This window comes from Halichoerus grypus, chromosome 9 (genome assembly GCF_964656455.1).
Source record: "Halichoerus grypus chromosome 9, mHalGry1.hap1.1, whole genome shotgun sequence".
NCBI lineage: Eukaryota > Metazoa > Chordata > Mammalia > Carnivora > Phocidae > Halichoerus > Halichoerus grypus.
This window is the reverse complement of record NC_135720.1, coordinates 31,775,723-31,791,030: the sequence shown is the minus strand read 5'-3', so window position 1 is coordinate 31,791,030 and position 15,308 is coordinate 31,775,723. Positions and strand designations below refer to the sequence as shown.

Below are 15,308 nucleotides of genomic sequence, written 5' to 3'. Positions count from 1 at the left end.
ATTTTCCCCAGGTCACACAGCACCAGAACTGAGATTCTTCTACCTTCTAAGAGCCAGGGGTATCTGCTGCACCTATTACACAGTTAAAGAAGAAAAATCAAACTTTTACTTTTGGGTAAGGTTGGCATTAAGTCAGCCATAAAAATGTCTTCTTTATCTCAGGTGATAGAGGAGCCATCAAGAAATATACTCAAAAGCTTAGAAGATCAGAGCCAAGCCAGAAAAACCTGACCTCTTGAAAGAAAACCATAGATGCTCTCACCCAGCTTCCACTGTACATATCTCCCTCTCATATCAATTGGGTGATTAATTAATTTATTCTTTAATTTATCCTAAAAATATTTGCTGAAACCTGACTTGGTGCAATAGCCCTGTCCGCCCCCCACCCCCTCAAAATTCTGGCTATGTGAAGAGAAGTGATTCCCTACAGGGGAAGGAGACCATCCATGTGGACCTGCCCGAGGCCAGGAGTTTAGCTCAGAGAACGGGAGGAAGCTTGAGGAGCTGTGAGGCGTGTGAGACACACACCGAGGCCTCTTTCATGGTTTTTTAAATGACTTTTAAAATTTGAGTATAGTTGACACACAATGTTACATGAGTTTCATGTGTACAACACAGATTTGACAAGTCTACGTGTGCTCACCCCAAGTGTGGCTGCATCTGTCACCATACGATGCGATTACAATACCATAGACTGTATTCCTTGTGCTGTGCCCTTTGTTCTCGTGACTTACTTAGTCCATAATTGGAAGCCTGTATCTTCCACTCCCCTTCACCCATTTTGCCCAACCCTTCACCACCCTCCTCTCTGGCAACCCATCAGTTCTCTGTATTTATAGGTCTGATTCTACTTTTTGTTTGTTTACTCATTTGCTCTTTTCAGATACCACATATGAATGAAATCATATGGTATTTGTCTTTCTTCATCTTGACTGGTTTCATTTAGCAGAATACCCTCTAGGTCCATCCATGTTGTCCCAAATGGCACAATCTCATCCTTTTCTGTGGCTGAGCAGTATTCCACTGTATATATCTACCACATCTTCCTTATCCATTCATCTGTTGATGGACACCTAGGTTACTTCCATAATTTGGCTGTTGTGAATATAATGCTAAATAACCATAGGGGTGCATATATCTTTTTGAATTAATGTTTTTGTTTTCTTTCAGTAAATACCCAGCAGGAGAATTATTAGATCATATGCTATTTCTATTTTATTTTACTTTTTGAGGAACCTCCATACTGTTTTCCACAGTGGCTGCACCAATTTACATTCTCACCAAGAGTGCATGAGAGTTCTGTTTTCTCCACATCCTCATCAATGCTTGTTATTCCTTATCTCTTTGATTTTAGCCCTTCTGACAGGAGTAAGGTGATGCCTTGTTGTAGTTTTCATGTGCATTTCCCTGATGCTGAGTGATGTTGAGCATCTTTGCACACGTCTGTTGAGGCCTCTTGCATTGATTCTAAGTTCCTGAGGGCAGGGACTATGTCTGCGTCTTTCACTGCCAAATCTTTTGTTCTGAGTATGCTGACATGCAAGGGTTGCTGCATAAATATGGTCCAATTGAAGCAATAGCCCTCTTTGACGTTCTTTTCTTGCCTCTTAATTATTCTCCCGGAATTTTACTTATTAAGTTGTGGGCTGGAATAATTGGATATATTGGTTTATTGTAAATTTTCAGATATTAGATTAAATATGGCTAAGTTTCCGTTTCTGCTCCTTCTTTGTTTTCAACTAGAAAATAACCTTGTCATTTACCATATCTCATATTCTTCAGTATTGTACTTTGAATCAACAGAGTACTTCCCTTTTTTTTACTCCCAAGGTGCAGAGAACAATTTCACAGAAAAACTGCTTACATATGGCTAAACTAAATTATGTAAGCAAATATATATTGTCTGCTAGATTAGGCTATATGAAATGGGCAATATTTGAGAGTTTTTGACCTTTAGTGGTTCAATTTAATGGATTATGCTTTAAAAAAATGAGACAACTGAGATGCCTATAAAAATAAACATTTCTCCATAAGCAATTTAATGGTACGTTCCAGAATGGAGACTTAACTTCTAGCTATAATGAAAGATACTTGCATTTTCCCTTTGCCTTATTAAAATTCTTCCTCACTGGATGGCCTGCATTGCAAACTTGCTTTCCCAGCTCTGACTGTTATTTGAGGGTGTGTTGGATAATTTATTTCATATTATTTGAGGTCTTGTGAGTATTATTAGAATGAGAGGAAACCATGAAAATTATGAGTTCTTGGTCCACTACTTTAACAAATATTTACTGAGTGCCAACAAAAACAACATTTACTGCATGAGCGAAAAACAAAAAGGCACAGTCCTTGCCTCTTTGGAATTTATTGTTTATGGCTTGTATTGTTTATATCAAAGAGCTTTGCAAGTAAATGTACAATTATGGCTGATAGTTGCTTTTGAAGGAGCGTGCATACTAGTGTTATTAGGGGGGATTGATCACATTGGGGAGGTCTGGGCAGGTCTTTTTGAGGAAGTGATGGCTGAGCTGAGGTCAAGTACAGCTTGTTAACTGGATGGATGAAAGGAGACCAGCGGTGGGGATATGAAGCAGTGCAGTTCAGTGCAGTTCACATAGTGATTATAGAATGCCTGCCATACGGCAGACACTACTCTTCAATGCTGGGACATAGAAAACAAACGAGATGCGGTCTTTGCCCCAATACATAACTCACTGTAAGGGTTTCATTGTGATGTCATTTTTAAATGAGGAGTGCCCCTCTGTATGTATTTGTTTTGCTTCTGTGTAGTTTGAGTTTCCTTTGTGTTCAGATTACATCAGCCAGGCAAGTCCTTCTCAAGAAATCACACACAGTCTTTTTTTTTTTTTTGGTCATGGGATCAAAGTTGAACAAACAAATACACATAGTCTGCTAGATTAAAGTCCAGTAACACTCTTCCAGGCTTTACCATCAACTGAATGTGGTCCCACAGCGGAGCTCATGCCTGTTTCAGAACCTGCCCGCCAGTGACACAGCTCCGGGAAGGAAGCCTGGCTGCCACCAAACAAGGGACCCATTATTCCTTTCTCTCTCTTTTTTTAGCCATTCACTACAATTGCTAAATTATTAACCCCGGTCCTAAAAATGAATAATAAACATACTGTGTGTGCCCTTGATTAATCGGCTTTCATGTGAAGTATTAGTTAGACCCAGAGTATAAACTCCTGGAGACACATAGCACACATATGGAGTATCAGGGATGCAAACAAAGGGGAGAAGCAGGAACTGCGGCAAAATGGAGATTGCCAAAATAGAACACAGGAGAGAAGAAAGTAGCACATGCCAGTGCAGGATTTTTGCCCCAGATGGTAGGCAGGTCCTCATTTGACCGTACCCACCAAAAGCACGTGCTTGGCCTGTCATCCTTACTCCCTCCAAAGGTCTAGGCCCTCTCAGCATCTTTCTGCCTGTGACTCTAGCATAGCTGCCTCTTCTAGAATTTACTGACTCTTGCCCTGCTTGGCTTCATACCCTGATCTTGGTGGAGAACTTGCCCCGGGGCGAGTTTTGAGCAGTGAATCCTCTGCTCTTCAGTTTGACCTTGGTGAGTCACTGCACCACCAGACCCTGAACCCCGAGGACACCGCCCTGACCACCAGGCTTGGCTTGCTCCTTGTGTGAGGAATGACAGATTTTCACAGAAGGATGGATGAGGAGGCTGGTGACCCCTAGACCTGTGTCTCAGTTGAGCTGTCTCATTTCATTGTTTTCTTACTTTTCACTCTGCAAGGCCTTACAAACTTCCTTTATAGGTTAGTGTCGATATATTCTCCTGTTAAGGCTCTCTGGTCCTGGCTGCAAATCCTAAACACTTGTTTTCTTTTTCTCCTGTTTTTTATTATTATAGAGTTTTGTACTTCAGCTTTGGGGATTGATTTATTAGGGGGTAAGTCATATTTCCAGGTTAGAGAAGAGGATATTTAGAGATTGTATCACTAGGTGACTTGTCCAACTTTACCTGCTGCTGTTTATTATGGGGCGATCAAGTCCAAGACAGCAATAGCTCCCAAATTTGCTTTCTTAATTGAGGATGCACCATCAATAATGTACAGGTCTTATAATTGTATTAACTAAATGGTTGAATATTAGTGGTTTGAGTTTATCAGTTAGGAAGCTTTAGCTTTAAAGTAAGTTTGAGACAACAGCAGTATGTGGCCTTTTGGAAGATGCAAAATATAACTCTATATTCACAATCCATAAGACTTTGGAGACTTTGCTTTCGAAAATTCAGCTTGTGTTCTGTCTTTAACAATTCCACGCTTTTCCTGTGAAGAGCTATTATCAACCTGTTGATGGGAGCTGTGATTTTTGCCCCAAATTTCTAAGAGCATGTGGTGAATAACATTATCAGACTATCTGTCTAGCAGGTTGCTTGTGCTATCTCATTTCCAGATTATTCTGTAAAAAGGAATTTATGTGAGTGCCATCATGTTTCTGCTTGATTTTTTTTTTCTGGAAATATTATTAACAATATACTCCAGTAATGATTTAGCCCAAGATGTTCTTGTGTTATTTTGGAGCAAGTTGCTAGTGAGTCATAACACACTGGGCGTCCAAGCTATGGTTAACTGGTGGTCAAGTTAGGAAATTCTGTCCCCGTTAACTCTCCTTTTCATAGCCCAGAACACCTCTCCACTCAACTTTTTTTCTTTTGATTCGTCACGCTCATAGCATCTGCTTGGTGTTTTCAGACCAAAAGTAGAAGCAATGCCATGTCATAATAACTATTGTTCCTATTGCGCTTCCAGCTTAGCTAAAAACAGGAAATACAGGCCATTTTGTGGAAAAGCCCGCTTTTGTGATGTTTCCAACCCAAGAGGTTTGGATCAACTTTGGTTGAATGTCTGAACTTTTGGCTTCTTACTTACAGTAAACCTTCTAACTTCAGAATTTTAGCACCATTTCTACTTATAAGACGATGCCTGCCATATTTAGATTATGCTGACACATGCATCCATTTACTTTTCAATCGTTTTTGTTTAATATTAGGATGTGCTCATAGCCAAAAAAGGTACATAAGAAAATTATGTGACTCATAAGATTTAAAGCATAATTGTGGAAAGAGCCATAATTTTCAAAGTTTCAAGACTTATTGGACAGTTTATTTAAAATGGGTCTATTAATAAAAGGCTTCACTCACTAAGTGAATATTTGATGTGAAAATTCACTATGTAAAATCAATCCAGAACCAAAAATCCTGAGTCGGTTTAAACAGTCTTTCGAGTCTTTTGGTAGGGAATATCAGACCCTACCAGAAAATAAATCTAAATCGTTTTACACTATAATAATCAATCAACTGAGTTTTAGTAATCCTAGGAGGCAGAGGGAGTTTGGGTTTTAAACTTCATGTAGACGGTATCTTTTTCAGGATCCATAAGGTAAAACTCTAATTGGATAGATTAGCAAAGGAAGTCACATATAGTTATGTTTGTGTGGTTCCAGGCAAATAGGGTGACCTTGAGCAATGCACTGTGTTTTGTTTTGTTTTTTTTCCAGTGTCAGTGAGGGGCCTAATCTTTCTTGGTCTCTTTCACATTTTGTGACTGTGTATATTGGCCATAAAGAATTAAGTGGATTGCATTGTTTCATTGGCCCTCTTCTGCCTTAGCCATCTGATGTGATTTTACAAACCATTTATTATGGTTTTTAAGCATGATAAATGGTGACACGAACTGTAATTCCAGAATGAGTTGTTAAATAAATTTATTTCACTTGCCTTTGTAAGGTATGATTTGCTACATTTTTTTTCACCTTTGATTTCATATTGAAGGCAAGTCATCTCAAGGAAGGAAAATGAAAAAAATATAGTGGCAGGGGATATAGAGTGTAGAGATTAGAGAAGCATGTTCCAAGGAATCAGGTCCCTTCAGCTTTAACCCTTATTGAGAAAGGAATTTAGCTCAACACTTGCTGAAGTTCTGAAATGACTGAATAGTTCCTTTTATTCTATGTCTTCTTGCTCCCATTTAGCTGGAATGTACTAGACAGGATTAGAAATGACTGTTCTTTCAGTCTTTTTATGGTTTAGACTAAAAGGAAAGTGCCAGAGTTCTTAAACGTAATCTCTCTTTATGAGATTTCAAGCCTTTCTGCAGACTCAAAGGGGAGACAACATCTAGGTTTTTTAAGAGTTTCTCAAACTCTTTGTACCATACTAAAAACTTCGAAAAATTTTTTCATGGTTGGTTGCAATACAACCTTCCATTCCAGATCAACCTACCCCCTCCCCTAAACTTTCTTCCAAAGCAAGAAAAACAAAGTAAAAGACAGCTAATACCTGTTAAAATGCTGGATAAGCCAGACATTTTTCTATTGTCTCTGTATCACATGATATCCATTTTCCTCCTTAATTCTTGGAACAATATCACTCACCATTTAATATCTTACATTTCAGATTTTTAAGGTCTCGCTGCATAATGCTGGATGAGTTAGAAAGTCCTAATAGTGAATTTATAAAGAAAATGTTGACAGAGCTTGGACTCTCATAGCGCTGGTGGGTACCATGATTATAATAATGGCTTCCTTTAAAACTCTTCCATTAAATGTTCCAAACAGTGGAATTTGTAGTTTTTCCTTTGGTCCAGAGATCAAAAACATGAACAGTTTTACATTTTTAAGGTTGGGCAGCATCTGTGTTTCCACAATTTCTGTGGGAAAGCAATCCAGCCTTTCTCAGTTTTATTAAAAACCACCATCTTGGCTCCAATACGTGCCATTATAAGCAATTTCATTATTTCTCATATCTCCTTTTAGGAAGTAAGAGTCTGCCTAGTGCTTTTCTTTTTTTCTTTTTCTTATTGGCTTTCAAAGACTACATACTGTAAGTGAAAAGTGGTTTACAAAATTGAAGATGGGGATCCCATAATGGTTAAAAGAGTAAATCTGAGAGACAGTGTTTGAGGTCAAATACTTGCTTTACCATTTAGTAGCTATGTGTCTCAGGCAAGTTATGTAACTCTAAACCTTGGTTTCCCCATCTGTAAAATGAGCATACCAGTCGTATTTTCCTCATAGGGCTTTGGTAAGGATTAAATAAGGTAATAGATATAAAGTGACTGGATCATGGTAAATTCTCAACCTGATGCCATCATCAGATGTTCTGTTTATCTTTAACAGACAATTTGGAAATATTTTCTACTGGTAGATACTACCTTTCTAAGCTATTTTTATTTTGCCAACAAGCAAAATGTTTTAGAATAGAATGTTTCTGTTTTAGAATAGAATGAATTAAACCTGATTCATTCATTTGACAACTCTTTATCAAGTGCCTAACCTGTGCCAGTGAATTAACACAGCTCCTTCCCTGAAGAAGCTCATATCATAGCGTAGTTGTTACATTTATGCATTGGGAGTCGTCTTAATGTTAGGGGAAAAAAAGACATTTTAAGGGTTAAGCTGAATGGGCACAAAATTTTGTTCTTTGTAATTTAGAATCTGATATTGGGATGCAACATTATCATCTTTGTTATTAATGTGGACTACAAAATTTAACTTGCAGGGAAAGATTCATCATACTTTTTTTTTTTTAAAGATTTTATTTATTTGAGAGAGAGAGAGTGAGTGAGAAGGAGAGCACACACGCACAATCCCGGGAAGAGGCAGAGGCAGAGGGAGAAGCAGACTCTCCACTGAACAGGGAGCCTCAGGCGGGGCTCAATCCCAGGACCCCAGGATCATGCCCTGAGCCAAAGACAAATGTTTAACTGACTGAGCCACCCAGGCACCCCAGGTTCATCATACTTTAAATAACCTAGAACCCCCAAAGACTTAATACAGAAAGTGTCCCATGTTAATAACTGTCATATTTCTTTAGAAAGTAATTTTTGTTCACAAATAATCTCTACTCTTCCCTATCATGTCTACCAAAGTAAAGCCTAAAAGTAATTCTTATCAATAATTTAGGTATCTACATTTTGAGTGCCTTTGAGTAAAATAAGTCAATCAGAGAAAGACCATTATCATATGGTGTCACTCATACGTGGAATATTAGGAATAGTGCAGAGGACAATAGGGGAAGGGAGGGAAAACTGAATGGGAAGAAATCAGAGAGTGAGACAAACCATGAGAGACTCTTGACTCTGGGAAACAAACTGAAGGCTATGGAAGGGGAGGTGGGTGGGGAGAGTGGGGAACGGGGTGATGGGCATTAAGGAGGGCACATGATGTAATGAGCACTGGGTGTTTCGTGCAACTGATGAATCATTGGACATTATATCGAAAAGTAATGATGTACTATATGTTGGCTAATTGAATTTAAATAAAAAATAACTTTATTTTTAAATGGCAAAGAACAATGTGTTTTAGGATTTGGTGTTATTTAGATATTTTTTTTCACAATAAAAAAATTTGAGGCCTTAAAAAGAGTGCCTTTGTTAGATGAGCCCTGCTTTAACCACCTTTTATTTGTTTTTTTTTTTTTCATATTTATTCAGGGGTTACATCCACTACTGACTTAAAATAACTTACAAAGAAAACAAATAAGTTAGCAGTCACATGCAACTAAGAATATAGAATTAAATTCTTAGATGTATCTAAGAGTAGAAGGTCAAGATAAGGTAAAAACGAATACAAATACACAAGAAATAAATCGACCTATTTGCTATTGCTCTGTTTCAAATTTTGTATTTCATTTGCTGGGCCATGTTTAAATTGAACTGCCCTTATTCCTGAGCAGAATGATTGTAATTCCAGAGTATATTTAATTAAATAATGCAACAAACATTTTTGGAATACCTATTTATTTGGTCATTACCTTATACATATCAGCTATTTATATTAGAGCATCTCTGTTACTTCTCAGCTCTCTCTGATTTGGTTTATCAATTTAATGGCAGATATTTTTGTAGTTTATTATATTCATGGCAATGAGGGTGGGACATGGGTTAGGCTTTTCCTATTTCACTATGAATTGCTATGTGTGCTGTAGGATTTTTCTGTTTTGATTTGCTTTGATCTTGTAGCTATCTTTTATCAGGTTAAGGAAGTTCCTTGTATTCCTAATTTGTTGAGTTTTTTCCTGCTAAGAATGAATGTTGACTTTTATCAAATGATTTTTTTTTCTGGATCTTCTGAGATGACCATATGAGTTTTTTCTTTTTCTTTTTTTTCCCCTGTAAGTATGTTGAATTTTGTTAGTAGGTTTCAAATATTAAATTGCCTGTGCATTTCTGGGAGGAGCCAATCTTGGCTGTGGTGTTTAATTCTTTTTATAGACCACTGGATTTAGTTTGCTTATATTGTGTGTATGATTTTTACAGCTATGCTTATGGGAAGCAGTGGCTTGTTCTTGTTTTATTTCTTTCTTGTAAAATTCTTGTCAGATTTTGATGTCAACATGCTGTCCACATAAAATGAGCTTGTAAATATTTCCTTGTTTCTTTTCTCTGGAAGATGTTACATAAGATTGGCAATATTTTTTCCTTGAAAGTTTTGTAGGAATCAAGGATGAAAGCTGAGCCTGGTGTTTTTTCCTTGGGAAAGAAGTTACCAGTTGAATTTCTTTCACGGATGCAGTACTATTCAGTTTTTTTTCTTGTGTCAGTTTTCACCTCTGCTTCCTTCCCTTCCTTCCTTCCTTCTGCAATCTGTGTTATTCTGTGGCTTCCTTTCTCTTTTCATTATATATCTTGGAGGGGTTTTTTTCTACAGCAGTAGCTATAGGGCTTCCTCATTCTTTTAATGGCTACCTAATATTCCGTAGTATGAAATTACCATATTTTATTTAATGGATCCCCTATTGAGGAATATTTAGATTGTTTCCAAATTTTGACTGTTATAATGTAACAATCATGTAAGACACATCACTGTACGCGTATCTGAGTGTATAAGTAGAAGTATTTGTTTCGTCTTAGTTTTTCTCTTCTACTCCTTAGTAGTAACTAGATCCAGCATAAATAGTGGAAAAGGAATTATTGCTTATTTTCTTCTTAACATTCTAATGAGGCAGCCTTAGACTTCTCTTTTATTTTCTAAATGATACTTTTTGCATTCCATTACTGCCTTGGGGTATATAATCATCTCTGCCTTCATGATTTATTACTGCTCAGAGTTGATATCCTGAAATACCCTTTATTTGATTTGCACTCTATTTGTCAATGGAGGAATATCTACACAGGGACAAAATTTTGTCTCCTTTGTCCAGTGCTTTATCCTTAATGCTCAGTGTAGAGTCTGGCACATAGTAGGTGCTTAAAAATGAATTATTCATAGAGAGACACAGTGAGATGTAATGGTTCCAAAACAGTACCCATGGGCTGAAGGACATTCATTCCTTTATTTGGTGAATGATTTTTAGGGGTGTGGTAACCACTGGTGTGTTAGGTGTTTAAGTAAGATGCAAAGATGAATGAGATACCAGGCCTGTGTCTCACAGACCAGAGGGAACAGGCACATAACAAGATAGTTGTAGCAAAAGTCACAGTGTTGTAATGGCACTGGAAGGCACAGAAGAATGAGCAAGGACACTGCCTCGGAGGGATGTGGAAGGCTTGTGGAGGGAAGGATGCTTGAACTGGTTCTTAAAAGATGGTTCTGGTTCTCATGGAGAGAATAAGGAGTAGCATAGACAGGAGTTGGGAGATGTGTGATATAATAGGGAAAGGTGCGATGTTCAGACTCATTGAAAATTTGGAGAGCGTTGGTGGGGGCAGGTAGTTGAGGGGATCTAGGAAGACATGGCCGAGGGATGGGATGAGATGGCAGAACAAGGCTGGGATAAGATTGCAAAAACTCTTGGGTTCAGTAGGAAGAAGTCTGGACTTTATCTTGTAGTCAGTAAAAACTCACTACAGGTTTTAAAGTAGCAGAGTGTGTCAGAAAACCTTGTAAAACAATGGCTTGAATGAAGTCATGTTTGCTCACCAAGAAATTTGAAGGTAAGCATCAGTTTCTGGTTTTGGTTCAGTGTCTTGAGGCTATTCGGAGCAAGATCTCTGTGCTTCTCTTCATATTTTCCTCATGGTTAAGTGGGGGCTGCTGTAGCTCAAGCCACCATGTTCAAGTTCTAGGTTGGTAATAGGGGGAGCATCCCAGAGCAATTAGTGGAATCTTTATCAAGAATGCAAAATTTTCTCTGAAGATTGAAGTTTCTGTCTCTTTGGCCAGAACTGTGTTTCATGGCACTCACCTGACTGCAAGGCAGGCTGAGAAGGGTTATCTGGGCATGTTTATGTTCCAAAAACAATAGAGGTCTATTAGGGAGGGGAAATGGATTGACTGGGTAGACAACTAGCTGTGTCTATCGTCAGTCTGACATTAGATATGATTCTTAGGAAAATACTTGTGTGCAATATAAAAGATGATTTGGACTGCATGACTTGGGTGACCAGTAAATTCTCCCTGGTCTAGTGGCCACAGTGTGTATAGATTATAATTATGGACTGATGAAAAAACATGAAGGTGATATTAATGATTTATATATAGTTCAGTGATATCACTGGGATATATTTTAAGTTTTTTTTCTGTTTGAATAAAGTTACAAAGAAATAATTAACTACAATATATGTTTAATAACCATCTAGGAATCATATCTTTATAATGTTAATTCCTTTAATTTCAGTCATTGATTCATTCATCACATGTTTACTGGGCACCCCTATGTGCCAGATGCTGTCGTGGGAGCTAGGGATAGGGCAGTGAGGAAGGTAGACCAGTCCCTATTTCCACTGATCACAGAGTCTAGCCGGGGAGATAGGCAATAAGCAAGAGAACCAATCAACGAGATTATTACAGATTATACTATAGGATACTAGGAGAGAAACAGTGATGGCGACGGAGTGATAGGGTATGAGGGGCAGGTGCTATTTCAGGTAAGGTGGCCCGGCCAGGAGAGGCCGCCCCTCAGAGGTAACCTTCGAGTTGAGAGATGAGAATGAGCCAGAGTGTTTGTGTTGGGGTGAGATGAGAGGAGGAAGTACAGAGACCAGAGGCAGGAGAGGGGCTTGAGGCTAGTGTGGGTGCACCATGGGGGAGCAAGAGGGTACCTGTGTTAAGGGAGGCAGGCGCCTTTCCATGCAGGGTCCATTGGGCCATTGCACAGGAGCTATGGAAGGCCCGAGACATGAAGGGGATGGTCTGACTTGTGTTTACAGAACCCCCCCCCCCCCCCCCCCCAGCGAATGCCATCTGAGAAGGGCTGGAGAGAAGCAAGAAAGGGGGTATGGGTTGGTTAGGAGGCTATTGCTCTGGCCCTGGAGAGAGACAGTGATGATTTGGATAAGGCTTTCAGAGGAAATGGAGCACAGGTGCCCATAGTTCAGCAGACCTAGAACTGACAGGACTTGCTGGAAATTAGGAAAAGACTAGTTTCTAAGTAAAAAACATTCAGTTTTGTGTTACCTATAAACTCTAATGGCAACATCTTAGCTGAGTACTTGCAATTCTTCTTAACTCAACCTTCATACATTCAAAGGTTAATGTCTAATGGGATAAGTGGGTGGGGTTTTGGTCTTTTTTTAATTTAGAAGAAAACACAACAGGAAAGGATTTTTATTTATTTATTTATTTATTTTTTATTATGTTATGTTAATCACCATACATTACATCATTAGTTTTTGATGCAGTGTTCCATGATTCATTGTTTGCGTATAACACCCAGTGCTCCATTCAGTACGTGCCCTCTTTAATACCCATCACCAGGCTAACCCATCTCCCACCCCCCTCCCCCCTAGAACCCTCAGTTTGTTTTTCAGAGTCCATCGTCTCTCATGGTTCATCTCCCCCTCCAATTTCCCCCCCTTCATTCTTCCCCTCCTGCTATCTTCTTCTTCTTCTTCTTCTTTTAACATATAATGTATTATTTGTTTCAGAGGTACAGGTCTGTGATTCAACAGTTTTGCATAATTCACAGTGCTCACCATAGCACATACCCTCCCCAATGTCTATCACCCAGCCACCCCATCCCTCCCACCCCCCACCACTCCAGCAACCCTCAGTTTGTTTCCTGAGATTAAGAATTCCTCATATCAGTGAGGTCATATGATACATGTCTTTCACTGATTGACTTATTTCGCTCAGCATAACACTCTCCAGTTCCATCCACGTCGTTGCAAATGGCAAGATTTCATTCCTTTTGATGGCTGCATAATATTCCATCGTATATATATACCACATCTTCTTTATCCATTCATCTATCAATGGAGATCCTGGGTCTTTTCACAGTTTGGCTATTGTGGACATTGCTGCTATAAACTTCGGGGTGCACGTACCCCTTCGGATCCGTACATTTGTATCTTTGGGGTAAATACCCAGTAGCGCAATTGCTGGATCATATGGTAGCTCTATTTTCAACTTTTTGAAGAACCTCCATACTGTTTTCCAGAGTGGCTGCACCAGCTTGTATTCCCACCAACAGTGTAGGAGGGTTCCCCTTTCTCTGTATCCCCGCCAACATCTGTCGTTTAACAGGAAAGGATTTTTAACAGAATAATAATTCTAGTTTAATATCCCCTTGAAGATCTTGTGTGTATCCTTCATCCTAAGGGAAACACCTGCTTTTCTAACTTTCCCAGTTCACAAAAATGAATATCCAGGAAAGGAGATATAATAATCATTTTTTGTTTTAGTTAGAAGAGAGAGGAAAAGCAAAGAGCACCATCTCTCTTTAGGCCTTCCTTATTATTCATAAGCATTTCTGTGGAATATAATAACCCAAAGAAAAGCAAATGATTTTTATGTAACTTTATTTGAAATAGACTTAATCTAAATAGACTGTGCACATAAATCATGTGGGGGTCTTGTGGAAATGAAGATTTTGACTCAGTGAGTATGGGTGGCCCCAAGGTTCTGAATTTCAACCAAGATCCCATCTGGTCCGCAAACCACACTTGAATAGGAAGGATCTCAACTTTTCCCTGCTCTTAATCACTTATACTTTAATTTTTCAGTGTTCCAGTATCATCAGATTGGAGAAACCAACCCATGAGAACTTAAAACATACTTGGTAAGTAGAAGAAAGAAGTAAGAATGTTTTTCCATTCTGTAAATCTTTTCTAGATTTGCAGTTCACTTTCCGTCCTTGGTCTGAAAAAACCTGGCATACTGATTGTTGTCCGGTATGTTTTTTACCCTGATGACTAAGACTCTAATTACGTTCTAAATTGTGACTATTTCCCTAAATATTTCCAGCTGCTTTCAAAATGAACTCTATAACATCACTAGAAAAAGGCTCCTTGGCCTTTTTGGGAAGCTTACAATATGATCCCAAATAGGTTTCTTTCAACGTGTGATGTTCAGAAGACCACAGAATTTTAGGGTACCTTTTCAAATTATCATTAATCATATATGGTTTTCTTATGAAAGCATTTCTTTCAAAATGACCCACATTTTGAAAAGAAGAAACACATATCAGTTTAGACAAGATTTTGGGGTAGGAGAGAACTTAACTCAGAAACCTTATTTGGGAATGATGAATTTTAATATTTTCTGTCTCAGTAACAATAGTTGCTTAGTATACACTACCAAACTAGTTGTAAACCAAAGGGGAGGGCCTATTTAAATAATAAACTTAAGTACTAAGTTTCAAGTGCCAGACGTTTGTACAGAAAATTGAAGTCAAAATTAGTTCGTCAAGGGGCACCTGGGTGGCTCAGTCAGTTAAGCATCTGCCTTCGGTTCAGGTCATGATCTAGGGGACCTGGGATCAAGCCCTGTGTTGGGCTCCCTGCTCAGCGGGGAGTTTGCTACTCCCTCTGCCTGCCGCTCCCCCTGCTTGTGCTCTCTCTCTCTTTCTGTCAAATAAATAAATAAAATCTTAAAAAAAATAGTTCATCAAAAAGTTTTATACAAGCTACTATGTTATGAATATTCAGAATGTCATTTTTTTGACACAAATATGACTTTTCAAAGCCTTATTACTTGAAAAAATGTGCTAATTCTAAAAGACATCTGAGTACCTAATTATTTAAATGTTATTTTAGTTGGGATTTACAAAAAATATATCTAGCCAAGTAGTATTTACTCAGCTAAAAACATGACAGCAAGATATCCTTCCTGGTATTATGCTTTTATTCATCTTTTTTCAAGTTCCATTCATTATCTGCCTCTTCTACATTTTAATATTTTACTTTAGGCATATGAAAGATTATATGTAAATATGAATAATTTATGAAGCATATTTTCAAAGGAATACCTGTGAACCCATCCCTTCCTTAAGAATTAGAAAAATACCAATACATTTTTATTCTTTACTTATCTACCTCTTGTTTCTTCCCCAGAGGTGACCTCTATGCTGAATTTTTCATTAATTATTCTCTTTAAAAAATAGTTTT

The 15,308-nt window shown here is 38.3% G+C and overlaps 1 long non-coding RNA gene across 2 annotated transcripts in view; it reads left to right on the top strand.

Annotated features, from left to right (window-relative positions):
- The window catches only part of LOC118553701 (uncharacterized), a 258,776-nt gene that overhangs the window by 28,411 nt on the left and 215,057 nt on the right, over window positions 1–15,308 (top strand). For both annotated transcript variants that reach the window (XR_004926153.2, XR_013441111.1), the window contains exon 2: window positions 13,926–13,981. This is a non-coding gene — a long non-coding RNA (uncharacterized LOC118553701). The remainder of the gene's footprint in view (window positions 1–13,925; window positions 13,982–15,308) is intronic.